The following is a 14,184-nucleotide window of genomic DNA, read 5'->3' as shown; positions in this document are numbered from 1 at the left end:
CAGCAGCCAAAAAAGCTAATACAATCCTGGGTTGTGTAAACAGAGGCATAGAATCAAGATCACATGAGGTATTAGTACCACGTTATAAAACTCTAGTAAGACCATACCTGGAATACTGCAGCCAATTTTGATCACCATATCATAAAAAATATGTTGAGAGTCTGGAAAAAGTGCAAAGAAGAGCAACTAAGATGATCAAATGCCTGGAGACTACAACATACGAAGAACAGCTGCAGGACTTGTGTTTGGCTTGTCTAAATAAAAGAAGAAATAGGGGAGACATGATAGCAGTATTCCAGTATTCGAGGGGCTGCCACAAAGAGGAGGGGGTCCACATTCACCAAAGCACCAGAGGGCAGGACAAGAAACAATGGTTGGAAACTGATCAAAGTGAGAAGCAACCTGGAATTAAGGAGAAACTTCCTTACAGTGAGGACAATTAACCAGTGGAATAGCTTGCTCCCAGAAATCGTGAGTGCTCCATCACTGGAGATTTTTAAAAAGAGGCTAGACAGTCACTTGTCTGAGATGGTATAGGTTCTCCTGCTTGAGCAGGGGGCTGGCTAGGAGGCCTCTATGGCCCCTTCCAGCTCTACTCTATTCCTTTTCCTATTCTATTCTATTCTATTCTATTCTATTCTATTCTATTCTGTTCTGTTCTGTTCTGTTCTGTTCTGTTCTGTTCCGTTCCGTTCCGTTCCGTTCCGTTCCATTCCATTCCATTCCATTCCATTCCATTCCATTCCATTCCATTCTATTCTATTCTATTCTATTCTATTCTATTCTATTCTTCTAGCAATATCAGATTGTTTAAAAATGTGGATATGACAAAAATAAATTATACAATATTTCTATATTATTATATATAATATATTGTTTTAAGTCAGAACATGTCAGTCACAATGCCAAATATGTATGTCAGGTAACTTTGGAACTAATATAAATATTTCTGGATTATGATATTGCAAATGCATGACAGTAGTATATTTTTACTGGATTTGATTATGTGCAAGAAGCCTCCCTTCATATGATGGTTCATATGTTAATAATAAACCAAAGTAGATAATCTTAATTATTTAGGCCTTATGTTATAAATTCTAATGCAGCGAAAGTAAGTGCTTATATATGATGCTGCTCACATATTGTTTTGGAAAAAATGTTAAATGAATGGGACATTCTGAATAGACATCCTGCAGTCTATTTGAAAACATTAATCTATGAACTATGGTCAAAAAAATATTTGCAGGTTTTTTTGTAATATTGCTAGATTATTGAATTTTCAATATTTCTCTTGTATTCTTTGTGTTAAGATATCAGTTAATGCAGGCATCCAGGATACTGATTTACCAACCCAGAATAATCAATATATAAATCATTACAACTGGACTGATTCTCAGAGAAACCCTATTACGGTAAAAGCCAGATCACAAAACAGAACAACAGAATATCACTGATTATTACCTACAGCTCACAGCTTAAGCTTCTCAAACACATTATTAATAATATAAAGCCTATACCGGACATTAAGCTTTCTCAGACATTTGGTAGCACACACATATTGCCTTCAGACAACCACCTAAGCTCAGGCAGATTCTTATACGAATATTGGTATCATTCTACACGAAAATGATACCAATATTAACATGGAAACCAGACCCTGTAACAAATCAGTTATCGGCTTTGCATTCACATCAACAGTACCACTATATGCTTCAATAGCTTCAGAAACATATTTACTTGTTTTTCTTACAGGATATATGCTGTTATCTCCCAAACAACCTTCTCTAGATACTACATAGGACAAACAGTCTCCAATCTTTGTGCAAAAAAATTAATGGACATGTATTTGATATCAGGTCGAAACAAGGACAGGCTAATAGCAAAACATTTTAACATTCCAGGACATACTATTATAGATCTCAGAGTAGCAGTTTTGAAAGAAAAATACTATTTTTCTTTAGATGTGAGATGGCTGAATTTGCATATATCAATAAGTTTCAGGCTATCTCAGGTCGAAACCAATACAATGGATTTTTAACACATTATAATTGCTAATTGATAAGGTACCTGTAATCTGTTCTGCATGGAACCATCATATGCATAACTGTTTTTTGTTTCCTCCATCTTCCATTACTTAAGCTACTCCATGCATCTAATGAAATCAGCTGAACCTCACAAAAGCTTATGACCCATAATAAAATTTGCTGGTCTTAAAATGGTCTATCACACTTTTCTAATTTTGGATTACTACAAACTAACTGTCCTCTTCCCATGGGTACTTGCTCTCCATCTTCATCTCTCTTTTTCTTTTTTGTCATATAAAACAAGTTATATCTTAAGCTGTATTTTTAGTATTTGTTGAGTCCTTGGCGAAAAGCAGACACGAGAAGCAGTTGTAGTTCTCAGGTTTTCTTTATTCTGTGTTCAGCTTACAGGTGAAGGCTTCAGCAACGCCCAAAAGCTCCCAGCCTCTTATATAGGCAATTCCCGGGTCAATGTGTTACTTTTCCCGCGCCAGCACCCGCGCATGCGCACAGGCGCTGGCGACAGCCTGTCTGGTCCCGGGCAGCTTGCACCTGCCCGGGACTGCCTGCAAACGCCCCGAGCCCGTTTGCAAGGCTCGGGACATAACACCCCTTTCCCCCGGGCTAAGACTACTACCAACATACAATTATTTCTTGATGCAGTGTTCTACTCCCCAGTGCTCCTACTGTTTACTGGCTTTTGTTTGGCCAGCAATGTTATGTAATCCTCTAAGTATTTAGGAGATTTCCTTGCTCTCTGTGACCTTCTCAGCTCTGGGTTTCTGACAGGTGTTCCCTGACTGAGGGGAGACGTGAGCCTGTTCTCCTTATCATGCCTTGGTGCCTTCCAAGGACTGTGCCCCAATGCCTGGCCTGCTCGCTCGCCCACCGGGCTCGTCAGGCCAGGGTTTCTGTCACTTTGTGACCTGGTTGACCTGCCTAGCTGTAGGCCCTCGGGCCCCTTGAAGTGATAGCCACTGCTGGGCGTCTCTGTAGAACCTCCTAGGTCCGTCCAAGACCTGTCAGGAGGCTGTCCATTCCCTAAACCCCGTTCTGTGTCCGGGCTCGTGTGGGTTTCTGTACCTTCCCCAAACTCAGTTACTCCCTGATTTGGGCTAGAGGTGTTGCGGTCGGGACTTGGTTCCTCGACCACCTCCCTGTATGTTTGACCCCCTGTAGGACTTGGGGTAAGGTCAGGCCAACTCTGGGGATTATGTGCCAGCTCTCTTGCGGGGTATGATTTATTGGGATGCTCCCAGGTATCCTCCCTGACTGGAGTACTGTGCTGTGCAGGTGAATAGTGATTGTACCCCTGGGGTGACTCCCTGGCTGGAGTAGGCGTGAATGCCTGGTAGTTGGATAGGCTCTTAGAATTACTGTTTGGGGCACTCGCGGAATCTTGGGCCATTTGTGGCTCCATCATTGGAGGTGGGCAGCAGCTCATGCCCCTCCCTTTGCTCCAAAGGGTCCCCCTCCCCCCCTGGAAAAGACCCAGGAGTCTCATCTGAAAGATCCCGCCTAGGGCGGAGTTGGTTGATGTGCCGACGCAGGACATGACCGTTGTCCAGGGCTACCTCGTAGCTTGGAATTCGGAGGAAGTAAATTGAGGGCCATTGTCAGACACGATGACATCTGGGAGCCCGTGTGTAGCAAAAATCCCCCTCAGTACCTGAATAGTCTTTGCAGTGGTGGTGGATGAGACAGGTACAACCTCAAGCCATTTTGAATGACTGTCAACGAGGACCAAGAAGAACTGGCCCTGAAAGGGCCCAGCGTAGTCAATGTGCACCCTAGACCATGGGGACTGTGTATCCTCCCATCTATGCACAGGAGCTTGGGGCATCTCTGGGCGAGAGCGCTGGCACAGGTGGCATGCATGCACCTTAGCCTCAATGTCCTTATCTAAACCAGGCCACCACAAGTGGCTGCACGCAAGGGCCTTCATGCAAACAATGCCAGGATGACCCTCGTGGAGGGACTCTAAGATCCTAATCCTCATTGAGGTGGGAATGACAACTCTGTTTCCCCAAAGCAGACAACCCTGACAATTGGACAACTCGTTCCTTTTGGACCAGAAACTCTGAAACTCAGGACTAGGGCAGTGCTCAGGCCATCCAGACAAAACCCAAGAAAGGACACGTGAAAGTGTGTGATCTGTGCCTGTTTCAGCGGCGACATCTCTGGCATTCAGAGGGGACTCGGGCAAGGCTTGGATGGATAGAATGTTGACAGCTGGCGCAGGGTCAGCTTCTACTACTGGCAGGGGCAATCTACTGAGGCCATCAGCATGGCTCATTTCTTTCCCAGGCTTGTGGAGTAAGGAAAAATCATATGCAGACAGAAAAATAGACCACCTAAACATTCTAGGGGAAATGATTTGGGGAGTTTGTTTACGTGTGGTAAACAGTCCCAGCAGAGGCTTATGGTCAGTGAAGACCGTGAAATGCCTGCCATACAAGAAATCGTGGAATTTTTTAATTCCAGCATAGTTGCGCTCAGCAGAAGACAGTGTTCTGGAGTAATATGCAACAGGAACCTGAGTTCCATCAGACCTGAGGTGGCTCAGGACGGCTCCTACCCCGTAAGGGGAAGCATCACAAGCGATGCACACAGGAAGGGACTCATTGAAGTGTGCAAGTACACTGTTAGAAGTGAGTAAGGCCTTGACCTCATTGAAACTAGCCTCCTGTGTTTGTGACCACTGCCACACTGCTTGTTTGTCTAATAGCCTGTGAAGAGGCTCAGCTACACTAGCTTTATGTGGAAGAAAGGAATTGTAGAAATTCAGGAGGCCCAGAAAGGCCTGAAGTTCGGCCTTAGACTTTGGCCTAGGTGCTTCTAAAATGGCAGTTAGTTTGGATTCAGCAGGGTGAATCCCAGCAGCATCAATTTTGAATCCCAGAAATTCAGTAGAAGGCACCCCATTTTTGCATTTGTCTTTTTTGAGCTTGAGGCCTGTTTTCCTGAACCTTAACAGAACAGCCCTTAGCCTTTCAGCTAGAATGTGTGTGGAGTCTCCTGCAATTAAGACATCATCAAAGTAGGGGCAAACCCCCGGTATGCCCCGTAGTGTGTTTTCCATTACGCTTTGGAAAATCCCAGGAGCGACATTCACTCCAAACTGTAGCCTTTTTACCTTAAAAGCTCCCCTGTGGGTCACAATAGTCTGAGCTATAGCAGCATCATCATCAACAGGCAGCTGTTGATACGCTTGAGCTAGGTCAAGCTTTGCAAAAACGCACCCCCCCTTGAGGGAGGCCAGAATATGACTGACCACAGGAACAGGATAGGCATGTTGCTGCAATGCCTTATTATGTGTGCATTTGTAGTCAGCACAAATGCGAATGTCCCCATTTGCCTTTAGAGGCGTGACAATGGGGGTCTCCCAAGGGCTGGAATCAACAGGTTCTAGGATTCCCTGTTGGATCAGTTTGTCTAACTCAGTGTCAATTTTACTCTTTAAAGCAAAAGGGACCCTTCTTGCTTTAATTCTAATGGGAGTGACAGTGGGGTCTAGTTTTAAGGACACAGGGGGTCCCTTGAATGTGCCCAGCTGGGGGCTGAAGACATCTGCAAATTCTTTGCAGACTTCCTGTAGGTCGAGTGTTTGTAAGCTGTTGAGCCCCGTGACGTGTATCCCCAAGGCTTCAAACCAATCGAGTCCTATGAGACTCGTTCGTTCACCCCCTACTACTAATAGGTCTAGTGGACCTTCAAAATTCTTATACTGTACGTTAAGGGTGGCCTCCCCCTTAACACACACTCTCGAATTTTGAAAGTCTGTTAACACAATGTCAGAAGGCCTTAATTTATCCTGAGTTCCACTGCCGGAACAAATCTTCCTAAATGTATGTAAGGATATGATTGAAAGGGCAGACCCCGTGTCTAGTTCCATAGTTAATGGAACCCCTTGTAGCTTCACCTTGAGTGACAGCTTTTTCTTGATGGGCTTGTGTGTGCCTGTCCTGAAGATGCTTCTTCGCGAAGCGCAAAAACCTACCCTATTCTGGCTGGGGACCCTGGTACCTTTCAGGCGCAGTTCTTCCTGAGGTTGTACCTTTCGTCGGCCCAGACACACAGCTGCAATATGTCCTTGTTTCCCGCACACCCGGCAGATAGCGGAGCGGAACTTGCAGTCGGTTCTCCTGTGGCGACCTCCACAGCCGATGCACTTGAGGGGAGCTGCAGAGCTTCCTTTCTGATTCCCTTCCTTCGTGGGGTGGAGACGGTCGACTTCCTTGTCCGGATCCTCCTCGGAGTTCCCTTGGACGTCCTCTTGGTGCACGGATGCAACATCTGGACTGTTCCTGATCGGCCGCATGTTTTTGACGGCGCCGCCTGCTGCTTCTTCTGCGGTGACCTCTCTTAAGGCATCTTGGAAGGACAAGTCTTCTTTGGCGAAAAGCCTCTGTTGTAGATCTCGATGCCTTAAGCCGCACACGAATCGGTCCCTCAGTCGTTCTTCGAGGTCCTTGAACTCGCAGTGCTTGGCGGCCTTCCTCAATGCGGCGATGTATTCTTTGGCCGACTCTCCGGATCGTTGATCCCTCTGCTCGAAGGTGTGGCGCCATGCGATGACGGACATCTTGGGCTGGAAGTGCTCCTTCAATAGCTTCTTTAGATCTGTGTAGCTGACAGACTCTAATGGGATAGGTGCTGCAAGGTTCTATGCGATTTTGAAGGCGTCTTGACCGCAGACACAAAGCAGGGTGGCAGCCTTCAAGGTATCTTCCCTCACTTGGTTCACCTTGAGGTAATTTTCCACCCTGGCTACATAGGACTCCCACCGCTCTGGATGTGAGACGTCGAATTCCGAAAGCCTTCCAACTTTTGCCATTTTCAGGAGACGGGTCTATCAGCCAGCCTACCCCCGAATGCACACTGGATTGGCGGGTAGCTGCCGAGTCAACGCCGTTCCGCCGCTCAGGACTCACTTGGGTAAGCTTACACCTCTTCCTTTCCAGGCGATGTAAGGCATCCCATCCTCGTCGCCAGTGTTGAGTCCTTGGCGAAAAGCAGACACAAGAAGCAGTTGTAGTTCTCAGGTTTTCTTTTATTCTGTGTTCAGCTTACAGGTGAAGGCTTCAGCAACGCCCAAAAGCTCCCAGCCTCTTATATAGGCAATTCCCGGGTCAATGTGTTACTTTTCCTGCGCCAGCACCCGTGCATGTGCACAGGCGCTGGCGACAGCCTGTCTGGTCCCGGGCAGCTTGCACCTGCCCGGGACTGCCTGCAAATGCCCCGAGCCCATTTGCAAGGCTCGGGACATAACAGTATTACCTCAAAAATATAATGTAACATTAATTCAGGAAATCAGACCAGATATACCAGTAGTCCATACCTTTGTAAGCTCCATCATGCTGTAATTTTAAATTAAAATTCATGCATTTTATTTTGTTCCAGTAAAGGAAAAGCTTTAGACTTGATGTTTCCAAATAAACAGCAAGCTCAGCTATAGAGAGGGTAAAACATGCAAGTAGTAAAAGCAGGCTAAAGATACAGTTTGATGCACAATTCAATTAAATTTAAATAGATTTACCCCAACTGCTGCTGTCAACAGCTCCAAATCAATGGTCTACATGGGCCAATGGTGCATTCATTGCTACCTACCTATAGAAAGCTCTCTTTTTTGCATTTCAAAAAAGCAATGAATAGTTCTACTTCTGCTGGAAACTCTGATAGAACCAAAGGAAATAAATGGTATAGGTGTTTTATATAAATGAATAATGTTCTTACCTTTTTCCTGGAGTTTTACAACTAGGAGATGTCATAAAAAATGTAGTATAAAATAACAGAGAATATTGGATGTGTAGCACCAGAAGCATTTATTCTTTGTATCATTTAACATAATATCCAACAGACATGTTAAAAATAAAGATAGCAAGCAGGGGCTTCTTCTTTGTTCTTGTATCTGCTTTTTCTTTTCATAATTGAATTCTTGAACTATTCCCTTCAATCTATTAAACCTTTCTTTCTTTCTTCCTATCAGAGAACATACAGGTACATTTTTTTTTCCTAAGCATGAAACTGTCTTGATAAAATTTATTTGTCCTTGAGACCCTTAAAACAGTTATCTACTAACTGTTAATAGAATAGATTTACCTATAAATGTTATTCTTTGTCCTTAGGTAGACCCCAATAAATGAACTGAAGAAAGCTATCCTAAAAATAACCTTAAAAATTTTCTTGAATAAAATTTGTTCATGGCTTGTATACAAGGATTCTCTAAATAATCATGCAATAATGGATTGTCAAAAATTGTTGAAAGGATATTGTTTTTTTCAAATTAAAGCATAGGATTAAATCATTTCTGGGATCATTGTTCAGCTACACCTCACTAAGTGTTTTGTTTTGTTTTGTTTTGTTTTGTTTCATCCAGTCAGTCATGTCCAACTCTCTGTTATTTTTCAGGCAAGTGCTCTTCATGCTATCCTGTCAAGCACAGCTTCTTTCAGTTGATGGATGTTCATTTTTTGTATCAGTTTTGATGTTATCGAGCCAGCATGTTCTTTGCTTGCCTCTTCTTCTTGTTCCACTAACTATTCCTAGCATCACTGACTTCTTCAATGAATTTGCATACATGATAGGGCCAAAGTAAATCAGATGTAATCTTATGATTTTGGCTTCTAGTGATGTGTCTGTTTTATATGATTCATCACCTCTCTGTTGGCTGCTCTGGCTGACCATGGTATATGCAATAATTTTGCCAGCACCTTAGTTAAAAGTCATCAATTCTTCTTTGATCAGCTGCTCTTAATATCTAATTCTCACACCCATACACCATTATAGGAAAGACTATATAATTTATATTGTATTTATACTGTATTTAAACTCCATTTCAACTGCTGCCAGAACTGCCGGGATGTGCTATACTGCATTCAGCTGATGCAAGAGCTGTAAGTCTTGGGAGACTCCACCAGGATAGTAGCTAGGCCCTGATTGGATCTCCACTGTATTTATATTGTATTTATACTGTATTTAATAATAATAATAATATTAGTAAAGTTGGAAGGGACCTTGGAGGTCATCTAGTCCAACCCCCTGCTCGGGCAGGAAACCCTACACCATTTCGGACAAATGGCTGTCCAGTCTCTTCTTAAAAACTTCCAGTGTTGGAGCATTTACTGCTTCAAAGTAGAGGCCCACACACCTATAACTAAAAATCAAAAACAGCAGCAGTACATTCAGGGCAAGTGCATCTGAGATTCCCTGTATCTAAGAATGTCTGTCTTAGTTCAGTACAACACTTACTTTGCAGCTGTCTTCCGCAGTACCCTTTTCAAACTTGGAAACTGTCCTATCTGTAAACAAATCACTAGCCTACAAGGACAGATTATCTATCTAGGGTCTGTAATCTCTGCTCTTCAGGCAGAAATTAAGTGTCCAGTTCAGCCCCTCTACTCTATTAAGCCTCCGTGCTATCAGCCCCCTCTACCACAAAGATACTGCAGGAGAAGAGCAGTGTGGACAACCATGGGATCTGGCAGGGTGAGAGCTGTGAACCATAAACGCAAAGCTTTTGCTGTGTCCCTGCACAACAGTTACAGTGACCTTGCTGACCTTAATAGGGACATTAATGAGACAGGTAAAGGATTTGTGAAGATAACTCAAATAAGCAGGGGATTGGTCTGAGATGAAGAACTAGATTTCGACAGGAAGAAGCGTGAATCAGGTATTACATATCAGTCATGCAAGAACAGAAAGGCATCCAAAAAGAGCTAGAAAAAGGTGGAATAGACAGCATCACCACCAATGGATTTGTAGCTGGCTGATAAACTGTACTCAATGAGTAGTCCTCAATGGTACTACATCCACATGGAGAGAAGTAAGCAGTGGAGTAACACAAGACTCTGTCTTAGGCCCAGTACTCTTCAATATCTTCATAAATGACTTAGATGAGGGAATAGAAGGGGAACTCATCAAATTTGCAGATGATACTAAACTGGCAGGAATAGTTACACCCCAGAAGACAAGCTCAGAATCCAAAAAGATCTTGATAAACTTGAACAATGGGCCTTATCCATCAAAATGAACTTTAATATGGAGAAAAGCAAAGTTTTGCATTTAGGCAGAAAAAAACCACAGGTATAAGTACAAATTAGGTGAGACCTGGCTCAAAAATAGTAACTATGAGTGGGACCTTGGAGTCCTAGTGGATGATCACTTGAATATGAGCCAGCAGTGTACAGCAGCAGCCAAAAAAGCTAATACAATCCCAGATTGTACAAAGAAACACATAGAATCAAGATCACATGAAGTATTAGCACTGCTTTATAAAACCCTAGTAAGACCATACCTGAAATACTGCAACCAATTTTGATCACCATACTAAAAAAAAGATGTTGAGACGTCAGAGAAGAGCAACTAAGACAGAGGTAGGCAACCTTGGCTCTTTTCTGACTTCAACTCCCAGAATACTTGAGCCAGCCATGCTGAGGGGAAAGGGAGAGGTTTCCAAGCTGAGCCATGCTGACCCAGGAATTCTGGGAGCTGAAGTCCATGAGTCATAAAAGAGCCAAGATTGCCTACCCATATCATCCCTAAGATAATCAAAGGCCTGGAAACCAAAACATACAAAAAATGGCAGGACTTGTGTTTGAGTAGTCTAAAGAAAAGAAGGAATAGGGTGATATGGTACCAGTATTCCAGTATTCACTTTCTAAATCCAGTATTTTTTGACCAGATAATTGTACATGACCTTTGTGATCTTAGGCTTCTAAATTTGTTTGTGACTTCATTTGTACTTTCACTGCCTACCCTCCCCTGATTCAAAAAGTTACTTGAACAACTGTTTAAATTAACTTTTAATTTATTTCCTCCATTCATATGTAGTACTGACATGAAACTTCATTTATAGAATTTCTGTGAGTTGTAGCAGAAATATGTTCACATGACATTGAGAATACAAAATGATCAATTATATTAATCTTTTCATTGGTGTAAATACGGTCAGAGAAGACTTAGTAGTTCTGTTATTATAATTCAATGCCCAAACAAATGTTGAAGAAGACCCTATACCATTCTGGACAAATGGCTATCCAATCTCTTCAGTGATGGAGCACCCAGAACTTCTGAAGGCAAGCCATTCCACTGATTAATTGGGCAGCAGTAAAAAAATGAATGAATGAATGAACTTACAGAAGGCTTTACAGAAAACAATTCATACAATTATGTAATGGCTTTCTGAGTGGAGTCCTTCACCTTTAGATTTTAATGAGCTGTCCAAGTATTATACCACTTTGTTATTTACCCTTGACATAAATTCAACTCTCTTTATGACTTTAATTAGATGCATAGCAAAAACATCATCAATTTATATTAGATATTCCCTAGCTCCCTTTATCCTAATTCCTCATCTAAGTAACATCAGCCTCAAAGAACCCAAATGCTAATTTTTATTTTATTTATACCATTAAAAAAGCACCATGTTCTAGTACTTTCTGTTCTGTTTTTTTTTGATATGTGTATATACACACACACACACACACACACACATACACACACATACACGTATATATTTATGTGTATATGCGTGTATATATGTATGTATAGATAGATATAGATATAGATGATATAGATATAGATATCAATTTTGTCATATCTGGTAGTTTTCTTTGTTACTTTTCTGTTGCACAAATGGTTATATTATCTAAGCAATGGGTTTTGCTCTGTTTTCACACATTGAAGAGTGGAATATCATTTTGGAATAGCTTAAGACAGGGTAGGATTCCATCCAAAATTACTGACACCTATTGTTACTATATGATAACCTTGAATGCAAAGTGATTGATAACACTTAATTTTCTGGCAGTTTCAAAAGAATACAGGAGTAGATAAAGACACATCCACTTTGTTATCTTGGTAATGGACAAGATACAGGATGAAAGGCACAACACAGTGCAGAAAGAACATTTTTTTCCTTCAAATGGCTGTCTTTATTTCTGTAACTCATGCAACATGCAAGAAAATAAAACATAATCATAAAGTACTACTCTATTTTTTCTTCTATTAAATTCTGTGTTAATAAATTACTAATACATTTCACCTATTTAAGTTCTCCCCTGAATTAGTTTCCCTGAAGACAAATGTCTTTGTATTTCATTGTACGTGAAAACCAATAATTCTGAGATTATTGTACTAGAAATTTCTGTAGTTTTCTCAGAAAACAACAAATGCAAAATGATTTCATTTGACATGTCTGCCATGAAAGCTACTAAAACTGTTAAAACTTCACTCAAGGTGAAAATTAGTGTCATATCTACTTCAAGTGAATGCTAATATCAATATTGCTTTGTTCACCCAACTAACTGCTACCTTTTCTGATTAGAAGTAGCTGTTTAGTTTTCATGCTGTGCTAAATTTTCACCAGCACTTTTAATCATTGTAATGTTATATAAAGGATATGATTGATTGATGTACAGACAGAAAGATAGATAAACAGATAGATAGATATCTTCTAACTTTACCAAAATTCTCATAAATATGTTTTAGGATCCTGGTATTTACTTTGCTACATATATTTAGTATGTTTGCTTTATGATATACAATTGCCTCTCAAACAGTATCTGCAGACTCCTATGCTCGCCTTGAATTCCAGAATAAGATATAAGTATCCAACAAGGCTACATAAAGTTTAATATAACTAAACACAAATTAGGCAGGAGATGGGATGCAAAGATTCTTATACATAGGAAAAGCAGTAACATGGGATTTTGATTAGTTTAAAATAAGTGTGTTATTTTGGCAAGAACAAAGAGTTTGAGGGAAGCAAAATGCTTTCATGGATTATTCATGAAAGATTTTTTTAAGATATATACATCATACATACGTATGTGTGTGTGCGTATGTGAGAGAGACAGAGAGAGAGAGAAAAGATTTAATGCCTAAAACAGGGGTCTGCAACCTTAAACACCCAAAGAGCCACTTGGACCCATTTCCCAGAGAAAAGAAAACATGGGATCCACAAAACTTGCATGTGTGCATGCGCGAGGGGGGGAGAGCTTGATTGAAGAGTTTAATTAAAAAGAAATAGAGGCTGCCGTGCATTAATTCTCTCTCTCCTCTCCCTCTCTCTCTTTCCTCTCCCTCTTTCTCTCTCTTTTTCCTCTCTCTCTTTCTCTCTTTCTCTTTCTTCTCTTTTTCTCTCTCTCTCTTTCCTCTCTCTCCCTCTCTCTTTCCTCTCCCTCTCTCTCCCTCTTTCTCTCTTTTCTCCCCCCCTCTCTTTCTCTTCCTCTCTCTCTCCTCTCCCTCTCTCTTTTCTCTCTCTCTCTTTCCTCTCCCTCTCCCTCTCCCTCTCCTTCTCTCTCTTTCCTCTCTCTCTCTCCCTCTCTTTCCTCTCCCCCTCTCTCTTTCTTTTTTATCTCTCTCTTTCCCTCTCACTTCTCCCCTTTTTCCCTCTATCCCTCTCTCTCTTTTTCTCTCTTTTCCTCTCTCCCTGTCTTTCTCTCTCTTTCTCTCTCCCTCTCTCTCTTTTCTCTCTCTCTCCCCCCCTCCCCTCTCTTCAATCTTCCATTCACCTGGCAAGCTGGCTTCAAGCTGTTCTCCAACAAGCTGACACACATTCTTATTGGGTTGGCTCTCTCCTCCCCTTCCTGCTTCCTGCTTCCTGCAGAGACACACCAAAGGGAAGAGCCCACCCAATAAGCTTGTCAGCTCATCAGATAATAGGGTGAGGCTGCTCTCTTTTTTACACACACACACACAGAGAGAGAAGGGAAGCACAAGTGCCCCCCCCCTCTCTGTGTAAATAGCAGAGGAGGCTGGGAGCCACAGGTTGCTGACCCCTGGCCTAAAATAACCATATCAGTTTCAAATATTCAAGTATTTCAGATAAAACTATTTATTTGGGGGGGAAAGTATTTATTTACACATTGTTGGAATTAATTGGAATTGTAAAGCTTGAAGAGACTAGACAGTTGTTAGTCTGTCACTGATAAAGAATCCACTCCTTGTGACCGTCTTGCTTCACTGACTTCTGTATTTCATACACGTTGGACTGCAGCTTCAAGTGTTTAGTTAAAGAAATAGTTGAATCTCAAACATATCAATCTTGTCCACTTATATTAGAAATTTAGATTTGTTCAAAAATATGACATCCATAATATTGCTTGCTTTTAGTTGGACGAAACTTTAATTGCCTAGAGGCTGAAATAATAGGGAT

Source organism: Crotalus tigris, unplaced genomic scaffold (genome assembly GCF_016545835.1).
Source record: "Crotalus tigris isolate CLP2741 ecotype Arizona unplaced genomic scaffold, ASM1654583v1 scf7180000017574.252881, whole genome shotgun sequence".
NCBI lineage: Eukaryota > Metazoa > Chordata > Lepidosauria > Squamata > Viperidae > Crotalus > Crotalus tigris.
Note: the sequence above shows the minus strand (reverse complement) of the source record.